We start from the raw sequence: 13939 nt of genomic DNA on the forward strand, positions 1-13939 counted from the left end.
TGTCAACTGGCTGCAAGTGTGATTTAGTTATTGCCAACACCTGTTAGGTGCCACAGGTAAGTTACAGGTGCTGTTAATTACACAAATTAGAGAAGCATCACATGATTTTTCGAACAGTGCCAATACTTTTGTCCACCCTCTTTTTTATGTTTGGTGTGGAATTACATGGGTGTCAATACTTTTGGCCACAACTGTAGGAGGTTTCAGCTGTCACCACGAGCTCTGGCAATATGCCAGCAATGACGACAATGGTGAACACCTGGTAAACTGCTCTGACGTGCAAAACACATTCCTGGTTTTTGATGCAAAGGATTTTCCAACCTTCTAATCTGCAGCTTGGCAGAGAGGATACAACCCTGATCTATTGTAGAAACAATCAATCTTTACCTACATCTCGGTGTGCTGTCGAACATTTCCCTGGTAGTCAGCATCGCCCTGTCATCATCACCGTTGGAGTGTCCATTCCTCTTGTGACTTCGTACTCACGTCCTCGATGGAATTTTGTCAAAGCCACTTGAGAGTGGAGATGGTGAAATCGGTGATGAGCTGCTGAACAGACTGAATGCAGCACGTCAGGCCAAATGGACGGAAACAGTTGAGAACTCGGACTTTAAAAGGTCCAGTAGAAAAGCGTGGCCTCTTTGAAGAAAACTGGAAGGAAGCCATAAAGAAGAACAGAAAACGAATGCTGCAGCTTCAAACCAAATCGCAGCACGCATTGTGAACACCTCAAGTGCCCCTAAAGACCGAGCTCATACATATATAGAAGATAAAAATAAGTTTAAGCTACTAAAATCATCTGTGGCACCAACTGAAGAACACTCCCGTCCTTTTACAACTTGTGACATTGAAATTGCCCTTGTTGATACTAAAGCTAACAAAGCTCCTGGATTTGATGGGATTCATCCCGAAATTCTCAAAAACTGTGGACCTTATGCGAAAAAATGGCTGGCAAAGTTCTTCTCAGATATCATGGAGAGCGCTCAAGTCCTCAGTAAATTAAAACACGCCAAGATCATTGCATTGTTAAAACCTAGGAAGCCTGAAGATAATCCATCACCGTCACGCTACAGACCCGTTGCTTTATTGAGTTTCCTGTACAAGCTTTTAGAACTCTTAGGGTACGTGCACACGCTGCGGTTTTACCTGCAGATTATTCTGCGGTTTTGCCCTGCGGTTTTTCATCTCCTCAATGGAGGAGAAGGCAAACCGCAGCGGAATCCGCAGAAAGAATTGACATGTCAATTCTTTCTGCGGTTTTGAAACCGCTGGAAAACCGCGTGGAAAAATCTGCAGCGTCTGCCAAATCCGCTGCAGAACGGCAGCAGAATCCGCAGCGTGTGCACACACCCTTAATTTATAACAAGATCAATTCAAAGATCTTTGACTCAATACCCGTAGAGCGACCGGCTTTACACCTGCTCCAAACTGCAGGGACCAAGTTTTAGCCTTGACAACTCTCATTGAGGCTGAATTTCAAAAGAACAAGAAGGTTTCAGTGGCGTTCATCGATCTTTCTGCCGCATCGACACTGTGTGGAGGGAAGGACTTCTATACAAGTTTCTGAAGGAGATTCCATGTAAGAAAATGATGATGTACCTGTTGAATAATATGATTGCAAATCGAACCTTTCATCTCATCATGAGTGATTCAACCTGTTGTAAGAAAACCTTAAACAATGGTTTGGCGCAGGGATCAGTGCTGGCACCTCTCTTGTTTGCTTTGTACCTAGCTGACCTTCCTGACGGAAATTTGGATACGCCGATGACTGGGCACTTTCTAAAGCGAGTAAAACAATGGAGGAAGCAGAGGAGGAAAATCTTAGTGTAATGGGAAGGTATTTTCGACAATGGAGGCTAAAGCCCAATCCATCAAAAACGGAAGCATGCTGCTTTCATTTACACAACGCATGTGCTAAGACTGAACTCAAAGTACATTCTGAAGGTCAACTTGTCAAACACAATTACAGTCCTATGTATTTAGGTGTAATCCTTGATAGAACCCTAACCTTCAAATCTCCCTAGGATAAGACAGCACAGAAACTGAAAGCACGGGATATTATTCAGAAACTCTGCGGATCCTCCTGGGGTTCTTCAGCACCGGTCTTGAGAACGTCCACCCTGGCCTTGGTGCACTCTGCCGCAAAATATTGTGCTCCAGTATGGCTGAATAGTTGTCATGTGAATGCAATCGACACCCAGCCGAACAACTCTATGCGCATAATATCTGGTGCCATCAGACCTACGCCCGTCCACTGGGTACCTGTCTTGTGCCATATTGCACCTGCAAACCTGAGAAGACAAAAGCTCCTACTTGAAAAATACACGAAAGTAGTGAATAATGAAAATCTCCCAATAGATCAAAATATTCAAGATGTTCAAATACAGCGACTGAATTCAAGATACCCCCCATCCGAACCACAATGACCCTCTATGAACATGATTTCAATTTAGAAGAGAAATGGCGAGAACTTTGGGTCAGTGCAGGAGATGGTGAGCTTCAAACGTTTCCTCACAAAATCCACCACCAGGCTTCAATCTACCAAAGAAGTCCTGGGTCACTCTGAATCGTATCACAACAAACTCTGGTGTCTGCAGATCTTATGCATAAGTGGGGAAAGTCTGACTCTCCTGCCTGTGACTGTGGAGCCGACCGTCAACAGTTCAGCACATTGTTGAGGAGCGTCCCCTCAGATCTTCTACTGGTGACAAGAATGATTTCTACACTGGAAATGACAATGTTATTGCATATGTAGAAAACCTCGAAATCCGACTCTGATTTCTGTTCCTTTCTTCCTTTCGATCACTGTTTATTGTTCGTTATTTATTCTGATATGATCACCCCCACTCACACCTGATTGCCCTTAGTTGAAGATATATTCAGATCCATAAGTCTGATCCAGACGTTTGTCTGATCCATCAACGTCAATGGCTGCTCACTTTCCTCAGTCCCACCTGCTCGGTGCCTCGAGGTGATCCTAGACTCTGCCCTCTCTTTCAAGCCACATATCCAAGCCCTCGCCTCCTCCTGCCAACTCCAACTCAAAAGTATTTCCCGGATCTGTACATCCCTTGACCAAGAAACTGCAAATACGCTTGTGCACACCCTCATCATCTCCCGCCTCGACTATTGGAACCTACTACTCTCTGGCCTCCCCTCTAGCACTCTGGCACCCCTCCAATCTAACCTACACTCTGCTGCCCGACTAATTTACCTGTCTCCCCGCTATTCCCCAGCCTCTTCCCTATGCCAGGCCCTTCACTGGCTTCCTATTGCCAAGAGACTCTAGTTCAAAACTCTAACAATGACATACAAAGCCATCCACAACCTGAGACCTCCATACATCTGTGACATGGTCTCCTGGTACCTACCCACACGCAACATTCGATCCTCTCAAGATCTCCTCCTCTACTCCCCCCTTATCTCTTCCTCCCACAACCGCATACAAGACTTCTCCCGTGCTTCCCCCATACTCTGGAGCTCTCTACCCCAACATATCAGACTCTCACCTACCATGGAAACCTTCAAAAGGAACCTGAAGACCCACCTGTTCCGACAAGCCTACAGCCTGCAATGATCCTCGGTCTACTGAACCATCGCACAACCAGCTCTACCCTCTCCTACTGTATCCTCACCCTCCCTGTAGACTGTGAGCCCTTGCGGGCAGGGTCCCCTCTCCTTATGTACTTGTATTGCTCATGTTTATTGTACTTGTCTATATTTGCCCCTTTTCACATGTAATGCGCAATGGAATAAATGGCGCTATAAAAATGAATAATTATAATAATATGATGTTGAAATATATGTTCATACGATTAATATATAATATTTCTTAGAAATAAACAGCTGTAACCATGGTAACTGCATTGTATTCAGCATTACGTACATTGTGTGGTTCTTTCTGCGATGTCTCTTTTTCTTCTGGGGTCAGATAATAATGGTGCTGGTCCAGTGACGCCGCCGGATTGTCAGAATTTGCTGTGTGTCATTGGCTGTGGTAGAGGATAGACAGCTGGTACATGTGTGCAAGAGGAAGCAGTGATACCCCTGAAGAGCCCTACGTGACCAGGGTGAAGAAAGGCGCCATCTGATGGCCGGGCGCAATCAAGTGGAATCAATTTAAACCGGAAGAATTGCAGGGGGAGCAGCTTTGGGTTCTGGACCAGGTCAGGTGACTCGCAGGACAGAGTTCCGGAATTTAAAAGTCCTGCGCCAAACCGCAGAGAGAGGAGCAGACACGGACCAGGGATGGCGCTGAGGCAGCGTCTTAGGCCTCAGCAGGAAGTCTATGCCACTATGGTGCCAGTCACCTCCTGACAAGGTTCAGGCTATGTCTGTGAAGACCCAGAGTTCCGACTATGCTGGTCAAGACCAGGACCCACACCCTACGCTGGTCAAGACCCAGAGACCAGATGTCGCTGGTCAAGAGCCGAGGCACAGTTGTGTCCGCTCCGGGTCCAGGAGACATTTGAAGATGGTCAAGAACTGAAGAACCACGAGGAGACGATGACTAGAGAAGCACTGCGCGCTGTGAGGTCTTATATAGACAGGTGTGTGCCTTGCCACAATTCTGTCTCTGAGCTCCTTGGCCAGTTCCTTTGACCTCATGATTCTCATTTGGTGTGACATGCACTGTGAGCAGTGAGGTCTTATATAGACAGGTGTGCGCCTTTACAATTCAAGTCCTATCAGTGTAATTACGCACAGCTGGACTCCAATGAAGGAGTAGAACCATCTCAAGGAGGATCACAAGGAAATGTACAACATGTGACTTACATACGAGTGTCTGAGCCAAGGGGCTGAATACTTATGACCATGTGAGATTTCAGTTTTTCTTTTTTAATACATTGGCAAGAATTTCTACATTTCTGTTTTTTTCTGTCAAGATGGGATGCAGAGTGACAATAATGAGAAAAAATGAACTTTTTTGAATTTACCAAATGGCTGCAATGAAACAAAGAGAGAAAAATGTAAAGGGGTGTGAATACTTTCTGTACCCACTGTAGAAAGGGCAGAACATCGGTGAGTGGCAGATTTTGTGCACTGCATTCATTTGTGGCGTTGCTGTGATGCTGTATGAGGGTCAGAGCGGTCATCAACTGTATGGTAATAATGTATCTCCATGATATAATGACACCGGGTGGAGGCGGCACACACCGTAGCGGCACATTCATCAGCTGTACGGTAACATTGTATCTCCCGCTATACTGTAATGACACCGGGTGGAGGCGGCACACACCGTAGCGGCACATTCATCAGCTGTACGGTAATATTGTATCTCCCGCTATACTGTAATGACACCGGGAGGAGGCAGCACACACCGTAGCGGCACATTCATCAGCTGTACGGTAACATTGTATCTCCCGCTATACTGTAATGACAGCGGGAAGAGGCGGCACACACCGTAGCGGCACATTCATCAGCTGTACGGTAACATTGTATCTCCCGCTATACTGTAATGACACCGGGAGGAGGCAGCACACAACGTAGCAGCACATTCATCAGCTGTACGGTAACATTGTATCTCCCGCTATACTGTAATGACACCGGGTGGAGGCGGCACACACCGTAGCGGCACATTCATCAGCTGTACGGTAATATTGTATCTCCCGCTATACTGTAATGACACCGGGAGGAGGCAGCACACACCGTAGCGGCACATTCATCAGCTGTACGGTAATATTGTATCTCCCGCTATACTGTAATGACAGCGGGAAGAGGCGGCACACACCGTAGCGGCACATTTATTAGCTGTACGGTAATATTGTATCTCCCGCTATACTGTAATGACACCGGGAGGAGGAAGCACACACCGTAGCAGCACATTCATCAACTGTACGGTAACATTGTATCTCCCGCTATACTGTAATGACACCGGGTGGAGGCGGCACACACCGTAGCGGCAGATTTATCAGCTGTACGGTAGCATTGTATCTCCCGCTATACTGTAATGACACCAGGTGGAGGCGGCACACACCGTAGCGGCACATTCATCAGCTGTACGGTAATATTGTATCTCCCGCTATACTGTAATGACATCGGGTGGAGGCGGCACACACCGTAGCGGCACATTCATCAGCTGTACGGTAATATTGTATCTCCCGCTATACTGTAATGACATCGGGTGGAGGCGGCACACACCGTAGCAGCACATTCATCAGCTGTACGGTAACATTGTATCTCCCGCTATACTGTAATGACATCGGGTGGAGGCGGCACACACCGTAGCGGCACATTTATTAGCTGTACGGTAATATTGTATCTCCCGCTATACTGTAATGACACCGGGAGGAGGCGGCACACACCGTAGCGGCACATTTATTAGCTGTACGGTAATATTGTATCTCCCGCTATACTGTAATGACACCGGGAGGAGGCGGCACACACTGTTGCGGCACATTCATCAGCTGTACGGTAACATTGTATCTCCCGCTATACTGTAATGACATCGGGTGGAGGCGGCACACACCGTAGCGGCACATTCATCAGCTGTACGGTAATATTGTATCTCCCCCTATACTGTAATGACACCGGGTGGAGGCAGCACACACCATAGTGGCACATTCATCAGATGTACGGTAATATTGTATCTCCCACTATACTGTAATAACACCGGGAGGAGGCGGCACACACTGTAGCGGCACATTTATCAGCTGTACGGTAATATTGTATCTCCCGCTATACTGTAATGACACCGGGAGGAGGCGGCACACACCGTAGCGGCACATTTATCAGCTGTACGGTAATATTGTATCTCCCGCTATACTGTAATAACATCGGGAGGAGGCGGCACACACCGTAGCGGCACATTCATCAGCTGTACGGTAATATTGTATCTCCCGCTATACTGTAATGACACCGGGAGGAGGCGGCACACACCGTAGCGGCACATTCATCAGCTGTACGGTAACATTGTATCTCCCGCTATACTGTAATAACATCGGGAGGAGGCGGCACACACCGTAGCGGCACATATATCAGCTGTACGGTAATATTGTATCTCCCGCTATACTGTAATGACACCGGGAGGAGGCGGCACACACCGTAGCGAAACATTCATCAGCTGTACAGTAATATTGTATCTCTCGCTATACTGTAATAACATCGGGAGGAGGCGGCACACACCGTAGCGGCACATATATCAGCTGTACGGTAATATTGTATCTCCCGCTATACTGTAATGACACCGGGAGGAGGCGGCACACACCGTAGCGAAACATTCATCAGCTGTACAGTAATATTGTATCTCCCGCTATACTGTAATGACACCGGGAGGAGGCGGCACACACCGTAGCGAAACATTCATCAGCTGTACGGTAATATTGTATCTCTCGCTATACTGTAATAACATCGGGAGGAGGCGGCACACACCGTAGCGGCACATTCATCAGCTGTACGGTAACATTGTATCTCCCGCTATACTGTAATGACATCGGGTGGAGGCGGCACACACCGTAGCGGCACATTTATTAGCTGTACGGTAATATTGTATCTCCCGCTATACTGTAATGACACCGGGAGGAGGCGGCACACACCGTAGCGGCACATTTATTAGCTGTACGGTAATATTGTATCTCCCGCTATACTGTAATGACACCGGGAGGAGGCGGCACACACCGTTGCGGCACATTCATCAGCTGTACGGTAACATTGTATCTCCCGCTATACTGTAATGACATCGGGTGGAGGCGGCACACACCGTAGCGGCACATTCATCAGCTGTACGGTAATATTGTATCTCCCCCTATACTGTAATGACACTGGGTGGAGGCAGCACACACCATAGTGGCACATTCATCAGATGTACGGTAATATTGTATCTCCCACTATACTGTAATAACACCGGGAGGAGGCGGCACACACTGTAGCGGCACATTTATCAGCTGTACGGTAATATTGTATCTCCCGCTATACTGTAATGACACCGGGAGGAGGCGGCACACACCGTAGCGGCACATTTATCAGCTGTACGGTAATATTGTATCTCCCGCTATACTGTAATAACATCGGGAGGAGGCGGCACACACCGTAGCGGCACATTCATCAGCTGTACGGTAATATTGTATCTCCCGCTATACTGTAATGACACCGGGTGGAGGCGGCACACACCGTAGCGGCACATTCATCAGCTGTACGGTAATATTGTATCTCCCGCTATACTGTAATGACACCGGGAGGAGGCAGCACACACCGTAGCGGCACATTCATCAGCTGTACGGTAATATTGTATCTCCCGCTATACTGTAATGACACCGGGAGGTGGCGGCACACACCGTAGCAGCACATTCATCAGCTGTACGGTAACATTGTATCTCCCGCTATACTGTAATGACACCGGGTGGAGGCGGCACACACCGTAGCGGCACATTCATCAGCTGTACGGTAACATTGTATCTCCCGCTATACTGTAATGATATCGGGTGGAGGCGGCACACACCGTAGCGGCACATTCATCAGCTGTACGGTAATATTGTATCTCCTGCTATACTGTAATGACATCAGGAGGAGGAAGCACACACCGTAGCGGCACATTCATCAGCTGTACGGTAATATTGTATCTCCCGCTATACTGTAATGACACCGGGTGGAGGCGGCACACACCGTAGCGGCACATTCATCAGCTGTACGGTAACATTGTATCTCCCGCTATACTGTAATAACATCGGGAGGAGGCGGCACACACCGTAGCGGCACATTTATCAGCTGTACGGTAATATTGTATCTCCCGCTATACTGTAATGACACCGGGAGGAGGCGGCACACACCGTAGCGGCACATTCATCAGCTGTACGGTAACATTGTATCTCCCGCTATACTGTAATGACACCGGGAGGAGGCGGCACACACCGTAGCGGCACATTTATCAGCTGTACGGTAACATTGTATCTCCCGCTATACTGTAATAACATCGGGAGGAGGCGGCACACACCGTAGCGGCACATTCATCAGCTGTACTGTAACATTGTATCTCCCGCTATACTGTAATGACACCGGGAGGAGGCGGCACACACCGTAGCGGCACATTCATCAGCTGTACGGTAACATTGTATCTCCCGCTATACTGTAATGACACCGGGAGGAGGCGGCACACACCGTAGCGGCACATTTATCAGCTGTACGGTAACATTGTATCTCCCGCTATACTGTAATGACACCAGGAGGAGGCGGCACACACCGTAGCGGCACATTCATCAGCTGTACGGTAACATTGTATCTCCCGCTATACTGTAATAACATCGGGAGGACGCGGCACACACCGTATCGGCACATTCATCAGCTGTACAGTAATATTGTATCTCCCGCTATACTGTAATAACATCGGGAGGAGGCGGCACACACCGTAGCGGCACATTCATCAGCTGTACGGTAATATTGTATCTCCCGCTATACTGTAATGACACCGGGAGGAGGCGGCACACACCGTAGCGGCACATTCATCAGCTGTACGGTAACATTGTATCTCCCGCTATACTGTAATGACACCGGGAGGAGGCGGTACACACCGTAGCGGCACATTCATCAGCTGTACGGTAATATTGTATCTCCCGCTATACTGTAATGACACCGGGAGGAGGCGGCACACACCGTAGCGGCACATTCATCAGCTGTACGGTAACATTGTATCTCCCGCTATACTGTAATGACACCGGGAGGAGGCGGCACACACCGTAGCGGCACATTTATCAGCTGTACGGTAATATTGTATCTCCCGCTATACTGTAATAACATCGGGAGGAGGCGGCACACACCGTAGCGGCACATTCATCAGCTGTACGGTAACATTGTATCTCCCGCTATACTGTAATGACATCGGGTGGAGGCGGCACACACCGTAGCGGCACATTTATTAGCTGTACGGTAATATTGTATCTCCCGCTATACTGTAATGACACCGGGAGGAGGCGGCACACACCGTAGCGGCACATTTATTAGCTGTACGGTAATATTGTATCTCCCGCTATACTGTAATGACACCGGGAGGAGGCGGCACACACCGTAGCGGCACATTCATCAGCTGTACGGTAATATTGTATCTCCCGCTATACTGTAATAACACCGGGAGGAGGCGGCACACACCGTAGTGGCACATTCATCAGCTGTACGGTAATATTGTATCTCCCGCTATACTGTAATAACACCGGGAGGAGGCGGCACACACCGTAGCAGCACATTTATCAGCTGTACGGTAATATTGTATCTCCCGCTATACTGTAATGACACCAGGAGGAGGCAGCACACACCGTAGCGGCACATTCATCAGCTGTACGGTAATATTGTATCTCCCGCTATACTGTAATAACACCGGGAGGAGGCGGCACACACCGTAGCAGCACATTCATCAGCTGTACGGTAACATTGTATCTCCCGCTATACTGTAATGACACCGGGTGGAGGCGGCACACACCGTAGCGGCACATTCATCAGCTGTACGGTAACATTGTATCTCCCGCTATACTGTAATGATATCGGGTGGAGGCGGCACACACCGTAGCGGCACATTCATCAGCTGTACGGTAATATTGTATCTCCTGCTATACTGTAATGACATCGGGAGGAGGAAGCACACACCGTAGCGGCACATTCATCAGCTGTACGGTAATATTGTATCTCCCGCTATACTGTAATGACACCGGGAGGAGGCGGCACACACCGTAGCGGCACATTTATTAGCTGTACGGTAATATTGTATCTCCCGCTATACTGTAATGACACCGGGAGGAGGCGGCACACACCGTAGCGGCACATTCATCAGCTGTACGGTAATATTGTATCTCCCGCTATACTGTAATGACACCGGGAGAAGGAAGCACACACCGTAGCAGCACATTCATCAGCTGTACGGTAATATTGTATCTCCCGCTATACTGTAATAACACCGGGAGGAGGCGGCACACACCGTAGCAGCACATTTATCAGCTGTACGGTAATATTGTATCTCCCCCTATACTGTAATGACACCGGGAGGAGGCAGCACACACCGTAGCGGAACATTCATCAGCTGTACGGTAATATTGGATCTCCCGCTATACTGTAATGACAGCGGGAGGAGGCGGCACACACCGTAGCGGCACATTTATTAGCTGTACGGTAATATTGTATCTCCCGCTATACTGTAATGACACCGGGAGGAGGAAGCACACACCGTAGCAGCACATTCATCAACTGTACGGTAACATTGTATCTCCCGCTATACTGTAATGACACCGGGTGGAGGCGGCACACACCGTAGCGGCAGATTTATCAGCTGTACGGTAGCATTGTATCTCCCGCTATACTGTAATGACACCGGGAGGAGGCGGCACACACCGTAGCGGCACATTCATCAGCTGTACGGTAACATTGTACCTCCCGCTATACTGTAATGACATCGGGTGGAGGCGGCACACACCGTAGCGGCACATTTATTAGCTGTACGATAATATTGTATCTCCCGCTATACTGTAATGACACCGGGAGGAGGCGGCACACACCGTAGCGGCACATTTATTAGCTGTACGGTAATATTGTATCTCCCGCTATACTGTAATGACACCGGGAGGAGGCGGCACACACCGTAGCGGCACATTCATCAGCTGTACGGTAATATTGTATCTCCCGCTATACTGTAATAACATCGGGAGGAGGCGGCACACACCGTAGCGGCACATTCATCAGCTGTACGGTAACATTGTATCTCCCGCTATACTGTAATAACATCGGGAGGAGGCGGCACACACGGTAGCGGCACATTCATCAGCTGTACGGTAATATTGTATCTCCCGCTATACTGTAATGACACCGGGAGGAGGCGGCACACACCGTAGCGGCACATTCATCAGCTGTACGGTAATATTGTATCTCCCGCTATACTGTAATAACATCGGGAGGAGGCGGCACACACCGTAGCGGCACATTCATCAGCTGTACGGTAATATTGTATCTCCCGCTATACTGTAATAACATCGGGAGGAGGCGGCACACACCGTAGTGGCACATTCATCAGCTGTACGGTAATATTGTATCTCCCGCTATACTGTAATAACATCGGGAGGAGGCGGCACACACCGTAGCGGCACATTCATCAGCTGTACGGTAATATTGTATCTCCCGCTATACTGTAATGACACCGGGAGGAGGCGGCACACACCGTAGCGGCACATTCATCAGCTGTACGGTAACATTGTATCTCCCCCTATACTGTAATGACACCGGGAGGAGGCGGCACACACCGTAGCGGCACATTCATCAGCTGTACGGTAACATTGTATCTCCCGCTATACTGTAATGACACCGGGAGGAGGCGGCACACACCGTAGCGGCACATTCATCAGCTGTACGGTAACATTGTATCTCCTGCTATACTGTAATGACACCGGGAGGAGGCGGCACACACCGTAGCGGCACATTTATCAGCTGTACGGTAACATTGTATCTCCCGCTATACTGTAATAACATCGGGAGGACGCGGCACACACCGTAGCGGCACATTCATCAGCTGTACGGTAATATTGTATCTCCCGCTATACTGTAATAACATCGGGAGGAGGCGGCACACACCGTAGCGGCACATTCATCAGCTGTACGGTAATATTGTATCTCCCGCTATACTGTAATAACATCGGGAGGAGGCGGCACACACCGTAGTGGCACATTCATCAGCTGTACGGTAATATTGTATCTCCCGCTATACTGTAATAACATCGGGAGGAGGCGGCACACACCGTAGCGGCACATTCATCAGCTGTACGGTAATATTGTATCTCCCGCTATACTGTAATGACACCGGGAGGAGGCGGCACACACCGTAGCGGCACATTCATCAGCTGTACGGTAACATTGTATCTCCCCCTATACTGTAATGACACCGGGAGGAGGCGGCACACACCGTAGCGGCACATTCATCAGCTGTACGGTAACATTGTATCTCCCGCTATACTGTAATGACACCGGGAGGAGGCGGCACACACCGTAGCGGCACATTCATCAGCTGTACGGTAACATTGTATCTCCTGCTATACTGTAATGACACCGGGAGGAGGCGGCACACACCGTAGCGGCACATTTATCAGCTGTACGGTAACATTGTATCTCCCGCTATACTGTAATAACATCGGGAGGACGCGGCACACACCGTAGCGGCACATTCATCAGCTGTACGGTAATATTGTATCTCCCGCTATACTGTAATAACATCGGGAGGAGGCGGCACACACCGTAGCGGCACATTCATCAGCTGTACGGTAATATTGTATCTCCCGCTATACTGTAATAACATCGGGAGGAGGCGGCACACACCGTAGTGGCACATTCATCAGCTGTACGGTAATATTGTATCTCCCGCTATACTGTAATAACATCGGGAGGAGGCGGCACACACCGTAGCGGCACATTCATCAGCTGTACTGTAATATTGTATCTCCCGCTATACTGTAATGACACCGGGAGGAGGCGGCACACACCGTAGCGGCACATTCATCAGCTGTACGGTAACATTGTATCTCCCGCTATACTGTAATGACACCGGGAGGAGGCGGCACACACCGTAGCGGCACATTCATCAGCTGTACGGTAACATTGTATCTCCCGCTATACTGTAATGACACCGGGAGGAGGCGTCACACACCGTAGCGGCACATTTATCAGCTGTACGGTAACATTGTATCTCCCGCTATACTGTAATGACACCGGGAGGAGGCGGCACACACCGTAGCGGCACATTTATCAGCTGTACGGTAACATTGTATCTCCCGCTATACTGTAATGACACCGGGAGGAGGCGGCACACACCGTAGCGGCACATTCATCAGCTGTACGGTAACATTGTATCTCCCGCTATACTGTAATTACACCGGGAGGAGGTGGCACACACCGTAGCGGCACATTCATCAGCTGTACGGTAATATTATATCTCCCGCTATACTGTAATGACACCGGGAGGAGTCGGCACACACCGTAGCGG

Source organism: Dendrobates tinctorius, unplaced genomic scaffold, assembly GCF_039654945.1.
Source record: "Dendrobates tinctorius isolate UK_male_01 unplaced genomic scaffold, ASM3965494v1 ptg000232l, whole genome shotgun sequence".
NCBI classification, from domain to species: Eukaryota; Metazoa; Chordata; class Amphibia; order Anura; family Dendrobatidae; genus Dendrobates; species Dendrobates tinctorius.